At 38.7% G+C, this 14,955-nt stretch overlaps 1 long non-coding RNA gene across 2 annotated transcripts in view; it reads left to right on the forward strand.

Annotated features, from left to right (window-relative positions):
- Positions 1–14,955, forward strand: part of LOC111933226 (uncharacterized) — a 144,458-nt gene that overhangs the window by 98,097 nt on the left and 31,406 nt on the right. Inside the window, exon 3 of one of the 2 annotated variants that reach the window (XR_015274241.1) lies at positions 912–3,816. This is a non-coding gene — a long non-coding RNA (uncharacterized LOC111933226). Of the gene's footprint in view, positions 1–911; positions 3,817–10,351; positions 10,418–14,955 lie in introns of those variants that run through there. The other variant, XR_015274240.1, reaches the window with a different exon arrangement.

Here is a 14,955-nt window from a genome sequence, read left to right on the forward strand (position 1 = left end):
ATGGCTAAGTCTTGTAAAACAACAAAACAGTCTGTAAAAGAGGGCTTGGGAACAGAGGTAAGGAGAAGCAACAACACGAGAAATTATTACTGAGAAAAAAACAGAAGAGGAGCAGGAGCTTGCAGAGATAGTAGGTACATTTGTAACATTTACTAGAGGTTTACTTAGCTACATCAGTTTATTATAAGGAAATAACACTATTCAGAGCTAGGTAAAGGAAGTTTTCTTTGCCACAAACAAGATCCCAGCTTTGCAGGCTGGTTTATGCTGTAGAATATCTCTGTGTGTTGGTTGAGGAGAGAAAGTGTTCACACTCCTCAGAACAGTGTTGCAAACTCTCTTGTGGGGCTACAGCTGTGCCAGGGGAGGGAGATCTTCCTTCTGTTTTAATTGTCTTATTTTTTGATTTGTTCAGGAGAGGGATGCAACTATGCTGGCACACAGTATGTGAGGGCACTCTCCTGAGGAAGCAACAGAGGCTGTTTTGTAGAGACTTTAAGGCAGGGGGAAGGTTCCCTGGCATAAACTAATAATAAAAATAGCAACAATAATAATATCTCGGGAAAAATCAGGCAGGAAAGGAAGTATGTTTTTAGACAGTATGCTGTAGATCTACAATACATTGTGTAAGGGTTAGTTATTCTTCCATGCAGAAGAAAACACTGTGTCTGCAGTAAAACGGGAAGGAAGCTGGGTTTCATCGTGGTGCAGAACACCTGCAAGAGACTTTGAGCTGTCAGATGTGAGTTAAATAAATACATGAGAGCAGCTGACTATGAGGGATGCAGAAAACCTTGCTGAAACCTGTCAATGAGCAGCATGACCAAAGCCAGTGTGTTCAGGACTATGTCCCTATCTTTGTGCCTTCAGTAAAACTAATTTTCTGCAGCTCTCTGTGCTTTTGCTCCCAGGTTTCCCCAGCTGGCACATTGGTCATCATGGAGCAGTCAGCAGCTCCTCCTGTCAGGAGCCCATGGAGCCCAGAGAAACTGTCCTGGCTGTTTCTCTGCAGAACTGGGATTCCAATGCACTGCCAGCTTCTGGCACTGCCATTCAGGGCTTTCCACACATCGAGTTGTTGTGACATCCCTGCGCCTCCACGGACCCCTTTGTGCGGCTGTCCAGCTCCCGTGGCACTGTTTCACACGCTGACCTGCTGGGAAGGGGCACTTTGTGATTATTGTCAGCGGTGGGAAAGGGTTGTGTCTGTGACTAGATGAGATCACACACACCACATGTACGGTCCTGCCTCACACAGTGATCTTTCTGCTTGTGAAAAGCTTTCCTGAAGCTGAGCAAAGGGGATGGAGTTTCTGCCTAAAGGTGAATTTCACCTGAGAGGAAGCCAGAAGAGCAGGAGACACTCAGGGAACAAAAGCCCAGAAGCAGGAGGGCAGCTCTAGGCTGTATGGGTTGAGGGGAGCTCCCCATGTGCCTTGTGGAGGACCCTCAATATTTCAGTGCTGAGGCCAGAGCCCTCAGTGATGGGGTCACAGCTGTGGAGAGAGGGATGGGCAGAGAGAGGGGGTCCCCCACGGGAACCCACGTGTGCACTGTGGCACCCAGGGAATGTGGGACCTGAAGGGCTCTTTCACCTCCCTTCACCCAATTTCTGCACTTGCCCAAAACTGAAATTAGCTGTCTCTGGGAAAATATTTTCTTCCTAACATTAGTGAATGATAATTTATAAGAAAATACTGAAAAGCAGGACTCTCAGCTGCCTGCAATCAAATTTCAGGAGAAAAACTAATAAAATACATGTTTATAAACATATTTTAAAGCACTGTAAGACAGAGTGTAATTCTGATTACTCCCATTTCACATCCATGAACTTTGTCATTGTCAGCCAGAAAAGACAAATTTTAGACTTATGTGCACCATAAAAATATATATTAAAAAAAGACAGCTTTTCTATGTTAGAAGGTATGTAGCTTTACAAATATGTTTGAATTGTATTTAAATTTTATATGAATTGAATTATTTTGTCACTGGAAGACTGTGAGGAAAACTTAGAAAAGCACAAAATCCCAGAGTAGTTCTAATTTAGGCAAAAGTTATTCAAACATTAAAAGTTATGTAGTGTCTTCAAAACTAGGATGCAACTTTAATATTCCTTTAAATAATTATTCTGATTTTCCGTCAGTAATATTATTTCTGTGATCTTAAAAACCCAACAAAACTGTGGAGATGGGGCTATCTTAAATTGTTATGATTAAATAATAATAAATACATTAAAATACATGCACTGTATTAAACTGAATGACTGTAACACAGCTTCATTGACACCAGTACAACTGCAATGACCTACATAAACTGACAGGTGGATTGCAGAGTCTGATTAACAGGTAGATTACAGAATCTGATTAACTTTGCCTGATGTTGAAAATGTTTTGGGTTCTATCTTCAAGTATAGAGCACTTTTTTTCCAGTCACCAAGAGCTATGGGATATGTGTGAGCCTCTCAAGCCAGGAAATTGCATGTTGAAAATTTACCTTAAACTCTATTACAGTTGTGAGTGGGTATTATCTGATAAACCAAACTTGCCCTGAATTAAGATAAATATTCAGTAGTGTTTATGTGATAGAGTCATAAAATAATATCCAGTATTAAAGCTGCAAAATAGATTCACAGAATTGTTAGGGTTGGAAGAAACCCTAAGAAACATCTTTTCTACAAATTCTTGTTTTTCTTTTCTAATTTTCCTTGGTTGTAACATTTCAAATGAAATTCATTTTTTAAGGAGAGATGACAGCATGGGACAGGGAGATCATTTTAAAACAGTCTGAAAAGTAAAGTACTATGAACATGTAGGTGAAGTGTGAATGAAGAAATGTATTAAATGTGAAAAGCAAAAATACGTGCTGGAGTTATAAATATAGGTAGAAAATGTGGATGAAAGCAATTAAAGTAATATTAGATACAGAAATCAATGCAGTGGGAGGTGGAATCTGTTTTTTGTGCAGCCTTACATTTGTTGCACAGCTTAGTTGTCTCCCTTGTGTTCTGCTGTGATCAGCTCTGAAAAATTGTTCTATTCAAAACAGTGAGAAATTGTAAGTTATTTTCTTAATTTGTATGTATATGGCAATGGGGAGGTATAGTTAGTTGGGTTTAACCAGAGCTGGACAAAACAGTTTATGGTACAAGGTAAAAACCCAAGTTTCATTCTGCTTTATTATGTGAAAATTGTTTTTCCAATGAATTTACATGTTGGTTTTTCTTCACCTACTTAGTTCTTGTCTGATGCAAAATTACAAGTGATTAGAGCAAGGCAACCTATTGGATTATATTTGACAATGTTTGTAGAACTCTGTGTTAAGACTTGGGAATTCCTCTGTGTGTGGCAAAGTTAAAATCATATGTGATTTTAAAATCCTGAGAAATACAGCATCATGGTCTGTCACCTTCACTGTGAGAGCCAGGTGAAAATTGGGCACCTCTCTTCAGTGTTCTGTAAAAAAACTGCTTGGTTTATTTTGTGATCTCTAAATCTCTCTCTCTCTTGACTGCCTTATAAATTAGTAATTTGAACAGAAATAATGTCTTGGGAGCAAGGGAGGCTGTCTCTTTGAAAGGTGCTCTGTATTCAGTTTTTGTGGGTTGGTACAGAATTAAGGATGCATTCATGTCTGTTACAGGTGCTCTTCTCTCTCCTCATAAGCTATGGCTACATGTGGGCAACTTTCCAAGGATAGATATTTTTCCCAGGTTAAGTACTCTGTTTGTGAAGCAAGGGCTGTTCTTCACTGTCTCTCGGCTTTTCTTGAGTACCAGAATGAATTGGCCAGCTAATAAAATTTATCTATTGATAATCTATGATATCTATTGATTTTAAATCCTGTCCTATAATCCAGAGGGGCTACTGTGCATTTTTAGTTGAATAGTAGAAAGAATACAGATTTTGTAAGAAATTCAGTCTAAACCCATGTGATAAATTGGTAATGTGTACCAAGATCATTCCAATTCCAGATGGATATGTAGCTGTGTTCTTCTGGATATTTTTTCTGCATCTGAGCTTTCAATAAAATGAAGAGCTGAGAGCTTCTTTTCTCTTTCCCCTGTCTGCTCTCAAGAACAATGGCACCATCTTTTCTTGATGGGTATGACAAGGTCAATGAAAACAGTACAGGTAAAATAAAATCCTGTCTACCATTCACCCCAAACCAAAGAGTAATCAGTCATTTTGAGAGCAGAAGGGTTCATGAAGCCTGATTCATTGAATATTTGTGTCTCACAGTTGATGCCTCTGGTTTTTGTTGGAATGAAATAGTGTGCTCAAAACTTAGGAGATAGAAAGCTTGAACAGATGCACCAAAAGACAGGCACAGACACATTTATGCACACCCTGTGAGCATGAGTCTTGTTTACCTGAAATCAGAAAGGAAATTAAACTCCAGAAAAAAAGAACAAAGAATTAAATTCAGTATTTATAGCAATATAATAGCAACATAAAAGAAATCTCTCTTCTAGCTGAACTGTCTGGATATTTGAGACACAAGCTCTCAGTCACATCCTCTTGCAGGATGTAGAGCTGGTGGGAAGTTCAGCTGCCAGGATACCACAGATACATCTCCCCTTTAGCCTCCCTCTCCCCAAAGACAGCAGATAATCCTCCTGGCTTCAACACAGTTTCTTGGGCTGCCAGTCCTCCATCAGCACCAACTGAGACATCCTTTGTCTTTCCTGACCTGTGGTATTTGCAGCTGTGTTTCAAGGAGTGCATAATCCTCCACTCAGGAAGAGTGGTGTACAGAGTAATGACATAGATAACTCACTTTATCTCTTGGGAAGCCATCCTCTGCAAACTGCTTCCTTCCTGCTCCTGGGGGCTCAGAGAGGTTTTGTGGGCCAAATGATTTTTGGCACTGGATTGTCTGCTGACAGCACTTCAGGAGTCATCTTGAAATCCAGGCAGTGAAGTGTGAGCATGTGAGCCAGTTGTCAGAGCAGTAAAGTTAATGAAACCCCTCAGATCCTGACTGGAGAGGGTCCCCTGGCATTGCCACATTGCTGAGGAGTGAGGGACTGACATTGATTGGCTAAAAGGAACAGAAAATTTAGGATGGTGCAGTTGGATAAATTTGTCTCTTTAGCTCTTGGTTATGGTTAAAGGAATGTAAAGACTGATTTGCTATAAAACTCATATAAAGATTTTGCTCAAGTTCCTAATGACAGTCTAATGATAAAAATGCCATCAAATTCAGCAGTGGAGAATTCTCTGTAAATAATAATTTACTCTGGGTCGATAGAGATTCTCCATTGCCTTGAGGGGAAGGAAGGGAGGAACACATGAGAATTACAAGCTGGAGCCAAGCTAGGCAAGGCTACCAGTAAAGAACCACCAGGAATGATGAGTCCTTGCAGGAAACAGGAGAGGAGCTGAGTGTCACCAGGATGGAGGCAATGGTGGCAATAGAGCTCCAGGTACCAGAGGTGCTGAAAGCAGATTTCAATGAAGAACTAGATGTGGCTGCTGTTGTGAGATGAAATGGGCTGGATAGAGCTCATCACAGCTGACTTGTTCTGAGTTTGTTCCAGCGCAGATTTCCCAGGAGCAGGCAGGAAGATGATGGGATCATCTCTGATACAGCTCACAGCTGGAGATCAGCTCCTCTGAAGATGCCTTGTGTGAGAAGCACCTTGTATAGGTACTTGCAAATGATTTTAAACTAAATGTCAGGTTAGTTGATCCAGTTATACTTTTATTACTGCCTGGTGGCACTGCCTGGGGGGATGGATAATGACATTGCCTGTTGGGATGGAAAAAAGGCCTCTGGTATGCTTTTGTGAAACAAAATTTTGTTGAAGCAGTTATTTTGGATTGCAAATGTGAGCTATTAATTTCTCTCTCTTCCTCTTGTATGGGGAGAAGAGAGCTCTCAAAGTATTTCCAAAAGAAATTAAATGGAAAGAATAAAACTGCAAAATATTTTGCATAGATAAAACTATGCACTTGAACAAAAATGCATGCTCTGCTAGCTGGAGTGCAGTTTCATAAAGAATAGGCTTCTAGCTGTTGCATTTACTATTGGCTTGATGATATGATTCAATTTGGTTCTTTATAGCAGCACATCCAGGACCGTTTAAACATTTTCACATTTGTTTCTGTTTATAAACTGCTCACATGTACATATTAAATATTCATGGTTAATACTTGCAGGAAAATATTGCTAGATAAATTATTGATGTCTTAAAATAATATTTTTCCATTTTAATGATTAAATTTTTTCAATATGTGATTTATTTTAAATGGTTTTTATACTGCTGATTTAATTCTTAATTCTTTATTCATTTTGGGCTGCAAGATAAAACTTGCCAGGAAATACTGGATGAGATTCTGATCTCCCAAATGGATTTGCAATCTTCCAGTGTCATTATCTTCAGTGAAATTTCGTTGCCATGGCTGGGGTGAATCTTACATCCTGGCTCTATCCTTAAGACAGGTTTATGTTATTTATATGTGAGGCTGTTGTGTATGTTTTAGGAAAGGAGGAGGTTAATGGTGAAATGCTATTGACCTGCTCCAGCTAATCATAACTTAATTCCTGACAATACTTGTCTCCATTTTGGATGCTGCTATTTTAAGCCCAAACTTCACTGAGACACTTTCAAGGTTATGGATGTATTCAACTCGGTGTTTCCACAGCAAGTGTGAGGTGTCCGTTTGGAAACAGTTTAGGATCAGCCTCTGCAGCCCTCAGTCCCATAAAACAGTGTTTTACCCTGAGATTTCTTCCATTTTATTTAAATAATGGTAGCAAAATTGCCACCACACTGCAATAAAACAAAATATGTTTGAAATTGAAACAAGAAGCACAGAACACTTCAGGTGTCTGAAGGTTTTAAATGTTCAAAATAAGACCTGAAGAAACACAAAAATTGCTGTGTAAAGTAAGTCTTGTTCCTGCTAAAAGCGACAACATAAACCAGAAGTAAAATTCAGAATAAAACTCTCCCAGAAACCTGGTGGTATTTGCATTCACTTTCAGCTCTTCCCAGCAGACCTGCTTAGCTAATCTGGTGGCATCACTTGTGACACTTACCCATAGGGCATAAAATAGCAGTTTGCCACCCACCTTGAGCAGGTTGTTTTTGAAATGTTTGAAGGCAAAACAAAAAAGTACCCTGCCATTAGAAGCAAGCTGGAATTCTATATCCACTTTTATTTTTTTTTTTTGACAGTTATAGTTGAAGCTGTCACTTTTTTTTTTTTTTTTCCCAGAGTCTTTAAAATGGATCTTTTTACATGTGAACATGAATACATTAAAGTGGAAAAAATCCCTGCAGCTTTACTGGGTGCTAGTTGACACATGGAGACCTCAGTATTCAGTGCACACACAGAACACATGTGATTAAAATTGCAATTATAGCCCTGTGTTAAGCATTTGAAAGCATAAATTAAAGGGGATTGGTAATCTTTTATATTCCTAGCATTTCTCATTTCCACACATTCCAGCCCAGGATCTATGCAATCTTTAATTGGAGCACTGAAGGAATTGAGGCAGCAAATATTGTACAGCTGTTCTTGTGATGAAAAGCACAAAATGTTTTCAGTAGTGTTACCCAAAATGAATGGTCTCCAAACCAGATTCTTTTTTTTTTTTTTTTCCCCCAAATGTCCTTTTGTAAGTCCAAGTGGCTAAAAAGCTTCTCATAGGAGAAGAAGCTGAGATAGCTGACATGGGTTAGCCTGGAAAAGAGAAGGCTTAGGAGGGAATCTCATAATTTTTTACAGATATCTGATGGAAGGATGTGTGGAAGATGGGGCTAAAATGTGCTCAGTGATGCACAAGGACAAGGTCAGAGTCAATGGGCACAAACAGAAGCACAGGAAACTCTGAACATAAAAAACCCCACTTTTTTACTGGAATGGTGATTGAACATGAGACAGGTTGCCCTGAGAGGCTGTGGAGATTCCATTTGGGGAGATATTCAAAACATAACTGAGAAACTTGCTGCAGTTGACCCTGTTTGAGCTATGAAGTTTTACAGGATGGTTTCTGAAAGTCCCTTCCCAAGCCCACTATTCTGGGAAACGTGGACAGGGTGCCCAGGTTTTGTAGCTAGCTTTGAAAACTGTCATCATGCTTGCTTATACATGGGACTGGAAATTATTTCCTGGGCCTTGAGATTTATTAAGCTTGCCACTAACACAGACTTTGTATCAGGAAATTCTATTTCTAAAGCTGTCTCACGTCCTCCACTTCATAAAACCTTGCTTTATAAACACAGAGGCCACAAGGACACTGTGTTCACTCTGGGAGCTCTGGCTGTGTTTGGTCCTGTTGAGGTTGTACACGAGTGAGAGCCAGCTGGGTCATGCTCCCTTCCTGGGCTGGAGGTGAGCAGTAAAGGCTGGGCTGGCTGCTTGCCTCGTGCTCACTGCTGTAAACTGGATCAAGTGGCCTCAACTGCAGGGAAAAGCACTTTGTTTTTCCCAGGAACTACTGAGGAGTGAGGAAGACCAAGGCTTGACTGAGGGCAGCAATGAGATGGTCCCACAGTTCTCAGGGTCTTGGACTCAGTGGATTGTGAAGAGTCTATTGTCACACTAGAAGTGTCTGCAGTAGAAAATGAGTCAAAAGGAAATGGAAATAACAGTACAGAAGTAGAGCCTTTTCAAACATTTCTATTTTCTCTGGAAAATTTGTTCTAACTAATGTAGAATAAAGTTTCAAGACTCAAAAGTAGTTCTGTAACTGTAAAAAAAAAGGTGGAGGGCGTTTGACACAGCCAGCATAAAAGTCTTGATGTTCTTTTGAACCACAGAGTCTTGCCTAAGTTCACATCTTAACCCACATCAATGCACAGCACAAGTGATTCTTGATTCTTGCTGTTCTTTTATCTTCTCATGTAACCAAATAAGCCAGAGTCGAGTTTCCTTTTCCTGTGCCCATTTCTGTGCAGAATGTGGAATGCAGTGTGCATGGTACATATCTATAACTGCCATAAAATACAAAGCAAAACACACAAAACAAGGTTTATGATTTTTTAAAACCTGTCTGAAATGATGCATGTCAATACTTGCAACTTCAGCCATCAAAAAGTGCTTAAACCTTCACCTTGATTTTAGGTAAAGAGCATCTTTTAACTCTTGTTTTTACTGGCTGTCTTCAATCAAAACATATAAATAGTCCTTTGCTGGAGCAGTGCTTTAGCAAGGAAAGCTGTTTTCCTTGACAGTCACTGAGAATGGCTGCTAAAGGGGCTGCTGCCCTGGGGTGGGATTGCCAAGTGAGCACAGCCCTGGGCTCACCTTGTCCTGAGCTCAGTGACCCCTCCAGTCCTTTACAAGCACTGTTTGTTACCACAGTGGCTTTCACAAAACAACTGTGCCCTTCATTTTATGCATTTCTACTTATTCAGCCACTGTGGTGTGGAACTTTCCAATTTTCTATATCCAATTAAGCTCTGATACTGTGCTCATTTTACTTAGTCTAGGTAATAACTTTGCTATACTGTGAATATGAATGCAATATTATTTGGATACAAAGGTAATTGAAAAGTGTTTTTCATGAAAATACCGTGCTTTCTAATTTCCTTTTGCTATTGTGAAATCTCTTAAATATTGTGGAGAGGGAATTCCTCATTCTTGTCTGGTCATTATAACCTGAGGTCTGGAAGCTGCTCTCAGAAGGCTGAAGTACTGTCCAATAATTAAATGGCAGGAGTACAGCTCTCCATGAAATATAATTTTGTTGTCTTACATACAATGCACTATTGCATTTTTATGGAAGCATTTAGGAGATTTCCTAATAAACTTTGCAACACCTGCTCCATTGCTGTCTTTATGATTCTTCATTTTGCACAGTCAAATTTTTAATTTATCCTTACAGAGGTAATTTTTGAACACATGTGCAATGACGCTTTTTACTCTGGTTTTAAAATTATTTTCCTTTTTCTTTTTTTTCTTCACTCTCAACATTTATCTCCTAAACATATACAGTAAAATTTCCTTTTTGGACTATGCTAGACAAGCCCAGTATAGACCAGTTTAGGAATAATTTCCTGCATACCAGTCTCAGTATGTCTCTGACTTTACAGTTTGTGTCAGGGCTATACACCAGTAAACCATTTTTAAACTAGGATATAATTATGTAAAGGAATCAAACTTACTCAAATGAAAGAGGCATGATAAAATGTCTTCACTATTATTTTTTTATTAATTAATTTTTAATTATTTTAGTGATTAAATTAATCACTATTAATTTTGCAAAGTGAAATACTTTAATGGGAAGGAGCCACAAGAGCTTGTGCTTGTAAAGAGATTTACAAGCTAGCAAAGGTGAATATATATCTATTTTGTATACACTTGTGGGAGTAATAAATACTTCTCACTTCTTCTCACAGGCTTTTTCAGGAGCAGATACAACAATAGAATCCTTAGCAAACTGCATCCTGCAGAAGGAGAGAGTGGTAAGTGAATAACAAGATACTGTGTGTGGGGAAAGAGGTGGCTATTCTTGGAAAGAGATTTTATGTGACTCTCTTCCCCTCTGTCATTTTTCCTATCATTATTTAGGGTATAAGAAAGGGCTAAGTTTGCTTGCAACAGTTCTGTACAGCATTAATTGTTATCCATAAATTTCCAGCTTTAACACACTACATCTGCTCAAAAAGTCATTTTGTAATTTTAGGTAACAGCTGAGTTAAAATGAAGTAACTGAGGGTTTGTTTCTGTCTGGCCCCTGATGAGGAATGACATTATGGATGTGGTAAAACATGTTTGTGTGTGAGGGGTTTGGAATGAAACAATAGGAAGAACTTTGCAATGTGGATGGGATCAGGGAGTATCCATGAGAGCTGGGCCTGGAAGCAAAGACCAAGCAGATGTAATAAACTTGTGTTGCCTTGTGCTACTTAAGACTTTTTTCATGCTGCCTTGGAGGCAGGGGAAGCTTCCTGGTTATATGTGTGGGTGTAGGTTTTGCTTTACTGTTCTATATTATTTACTTTAAACACTGTCTTTCATTCCTTTTGAGAATGCTGGTTTGTGGCACTTCAAATATTTGAACACTGAGAGCTCCCACAGGGTGGATTTCTAAATTAATTTTGAAGTATTGTAGAAATTGTAGAGGAAACAGCATTGCTGAAGCTGGGCTTGGTGTGGTAGTGACAAAACTTTGGAGTTTCCTTGCTGGTAGCTTTTCTGAGAAAGGGTTCTTCAAAAAGGACTCTCCCAAATGCAGGATAGAGGTAGAGGAAGTGGGGATCTGTGGCATTTACAGTCCCACCAAGAATATCCTTCCATGATAGGAGCAGAGTCACCTAGAAATTAATTCCATCTACTCCTCCAAGAATCTGCAGCTAAATTAATGGTGTCTCATTACAAAAATGTCACACTGAAAACTTATCATGACAATAGTCATCAAATTACACCAGGTATTCATTTTGTTACCCTCTGGATGACTAAGATAGAATGAAACAAATATTCTCCAAATGATAAACACTTCAGAGCTTCCTCATCACAGTGTTTTCAAGCTTGGTAAAAATTAAAAATTTGACTTAGGAATGACAAACAGTTTTGATAACCAACACTGTAGTTTACTAGAGTAACACATTTTGTCTTTTTGTGTGGATTGATATCAGGTAAGGAAAACATTCCCCTGAGTGCCAGCTGTAATGATTGTGAATATATTTGAGCAATCATTGTGGAAAAGACCAGGTTGGGTGATTCTGTGGTTAATTAAACAAAATGTATAGTGAACTATGTGGATTCTTGTTAAGAGCTTTGCTTCTGCCATATTGAGACTGTTTTTGGGAAATTGTTTCTGGATTTTAGATGTGGAGTTTAGACAGGGTTTGAGAATCCATGTGTGTGCCTACTGAGGCTGTCAAAACCAATTTCCATAGAACCACAGAAGGGGTTTGAGTAGGAAGGCACCTGAAAGCTCCTCTTGTTCCAACCCCCTGCCATGGCCAGGGACATTTTCCACTATCCCAGGTTGCTCCAAGCCATGTCCAACCTGGCCTTGAACACTTCCAGGAATGAGGCAGCCACAACCTTTCTGGACAAGCTGTGCCAGAGCCTCACCACCCTCACAGTGAAGAATTTCTTCCTTATATCTAATCAAAATCTACTCTTTTGGTTTGGAGCCATTTCCCCTTGTCCTGTTATTACCTGCCTTTATCAAAAGTCCCTCTCCAGCTCTCCTGTAGAACTCTTTGGGTACTGGAAACTTAAATACTTTTCAAATGCCAGTTAAATAGTTAGTGTAAACAAAGCTCTTCCTTCCTTCCACAATAACACTGATGTTAATGAGGGAGCTGTTAGGAAAAGGCCACTGCAGTGTGATGATCAAAGCTCTGCATGACGTGTGTATTAAAGAAGTGATATTCTATTAATATTTCTCGAGTTCAGCTTGTTATTTTATTTGCTATTTTATTTCATTTTGTGTCCTATGATTTTGCTTGCTTTTCAGAATAGCTCTTGTACCTCAAGAATCAACACATCCTGAGTCTTGGTTTAAGAGGACAATTTCTTGTAACATGTTTTCATTTGATAGCTGCAATTTGGGTAGTGTTTATTTCTGATTCAGTAGTTGAAGGATATCAGAACTTCCTGTCAATGGTTTCTTTCTTGGGTGATCTGTCTTGGATGTTTTTGTCATAGGCAGAGTCCTAGTTTGGCAGAAGAGCCAAGCACCAGAAATGCTTTAAAATAGGAAAGGGTGTGCAAGAAGAGGGACAGCTATTTGAGAAGTTGTAAAGGAGTTGAAATGTACAGCTTTGACCTAATGGCTTTCAAAAATCTTAAGGATTGCAGATTAAATGTAGGCTCTATTTTCAAAATGGTCTGGATTCCTGCTTGACTTTCCCACCCATGTTTTGCATTTAGATCCCTAAGATTTTTAAAATTGTATCCACATAGGGAAGTATTCTGTTTTCAAGAAATAACTTTAATGTTTGAAGAAACAAAACTATGAAAAATGACACAGAGAAAGGTGCCTGGGCTGTGGGTCACACAAAGTGTCTACATGAAGCTTTCCCTCAGAAGGAAAGTGCATGAAAGTGAACCTATTTATCTTCACAATGAGACTGAGTGAACTCAGCCCACAGCTGAATCCAAACTCCCCTGACCTGAGGAGTATGACAAGTACCACCAAGAGATTATTGAAGTCCAGATCATTACTCCTTGCAAATAGTGTTATAAGGAAATGCAAAACTTCTTCAGACATAATGGGAAAAGCATCTTATTCCCAATTTTGACAAAATATTTATTCATGTAATAAGTTATGTGCAAAATGTTGTCTTTTCAGGAAGTGGAAAATGTTGAGTAGATTTAATTTTGCTGCAACTATTTCATGAATTAATTGCTCTACATAAATTTTCTACCTTTAAATGTCAGAATTACTTAAGAAAGCATTAGCAAGACCAGTGTAATTTAAGGTGATTACCTTTCTGAACTGTGAAAAGATAATTAACCCCAGGAAGAAGTAATTTTTTTGTTGCTTATGTGTACAAACCCTGGTTAGCTCTTAGTGTTATAACTTTTTATAATTCATTCTTGTACTGCTGTGTTTCTAGAAATATATTGATTTGTAGGATTTGTTTTACTGTGTTGGATGGAAGTGTAATGAAAGAACAATTTTAGGCATGATTCAAAGCCTCCTAAAATCAATATGGATCCTTTTATTGACTTTAGTGGGCTTTGAATCATCTCAAAAAATGAAGTAATACAAAAAGTTTTGTTTCAGACTGTATTCATAAACAAACTTTCAGCATGTTTTCTGGTAATGCATTGTTTTCAAAATTGCTAAGGTTACTATTCTGCTGGAAGTGACCAGTTGCAAAGCTGCTTTGCTCATTTCTAAGGTTAGATTATCCTCCCCAAAGTGTTTGAAAACTGGGCCAGTGTGAAAACACTGCTTGAAAGTATTTCTCATTTTGAATCCAAAGAGCTACGAGCAGGATTTATAGATATAACTGTAAAGGGAAATGAGAGTTGGCTCTTTGACTGAAATAGCAGGATGAAGAGCAAAATAATTTCTCCCCATTCCTAAAAGGAAATGTAAACTGTTTTGTTTTACTAGACCACTGGTCTATCTGGTTTAGCTTTGATACCTCAGAAAAAGCACCAGGAAAAATCTGTATGAAGAACAAGCATTGAATAACATCCTCTCCAACCCAAGGCATTTCGTGTCAGGCATTCACCTGCTAGTGGCAGTCTCACAAATGATTCTTCTAGACAGTCAAATCACAGACATCTTTTAATCCTGCCTGCTTTCCTGTGTGTAATAGCTTGTGACATTGAGGAATACAATCAATTTACATACAGCTTGAATGCACTACTAGGAAGGAGTGGAGGAGGTTAATAGAAAACCCTCTTTGCTGCAATAAGATTTTTCTTGTGTGAAGTTGAATAATCATGGCCTAATTAACTGAAAGGGATGTGACTGCCTTTTTTTTTTCTTTTACTGTGTATTAATAGGTGCTTGTGTGAGCCCTGATTTAAAAAGACTGAATGAGATTGTGGGAGGCTCTGTGTGCCTTTGATCAGGCTGCAGTTGGCCTCTGGAAATGGGAGTGTGGTGAATGAAAATTCAGAGCACCTCTGGAATCCTTCCCCATCTCCAGGAGAAGTTCTGTTTCTTCTAAGCCTCCTTTACCCTTACTTTTCATCTTTGATAACACCTAATCTTGGCAGAACCAACATATTGTTGAAAATATGTTTCTGGCATGAAATTAACAGTAGAATTTAGTTTAGCAAATACCTCCCAGTCTGAGTCACTAAATACAGGGGAATATTCCCAGTCTGCTGCATCAAGTTAATGGATAATGCATGAATTGGGGCCCATATATGCGAGAACTTCATGCCTAACGTTTCATTAAGTTGATTTATTGTATTTTTTAAGCATAGGTAATGATTTAATGCCTATTTTTTGAAGACTTCATTTCCTCACAGAGAAGTACTGAGAATTTAGTTATTTCTCTGAAGTGTCTTTAAACAATAT

Source organism: Cyanistes caeruleus, chromosome 10 (genome assembly GCF_971803275.1).
Source record: "Cyanistes caeruleus chromosome 10, bCyaCae1.hap1.1, whole genome shotgun sequence".
In the NCBI taxonomy this organism is placed as follows: Eukaryota; Metazoa; Chordata; class Aves; order Passeriformes; family Paridae; genus Cyanistes; species Cyanistes caeruleus.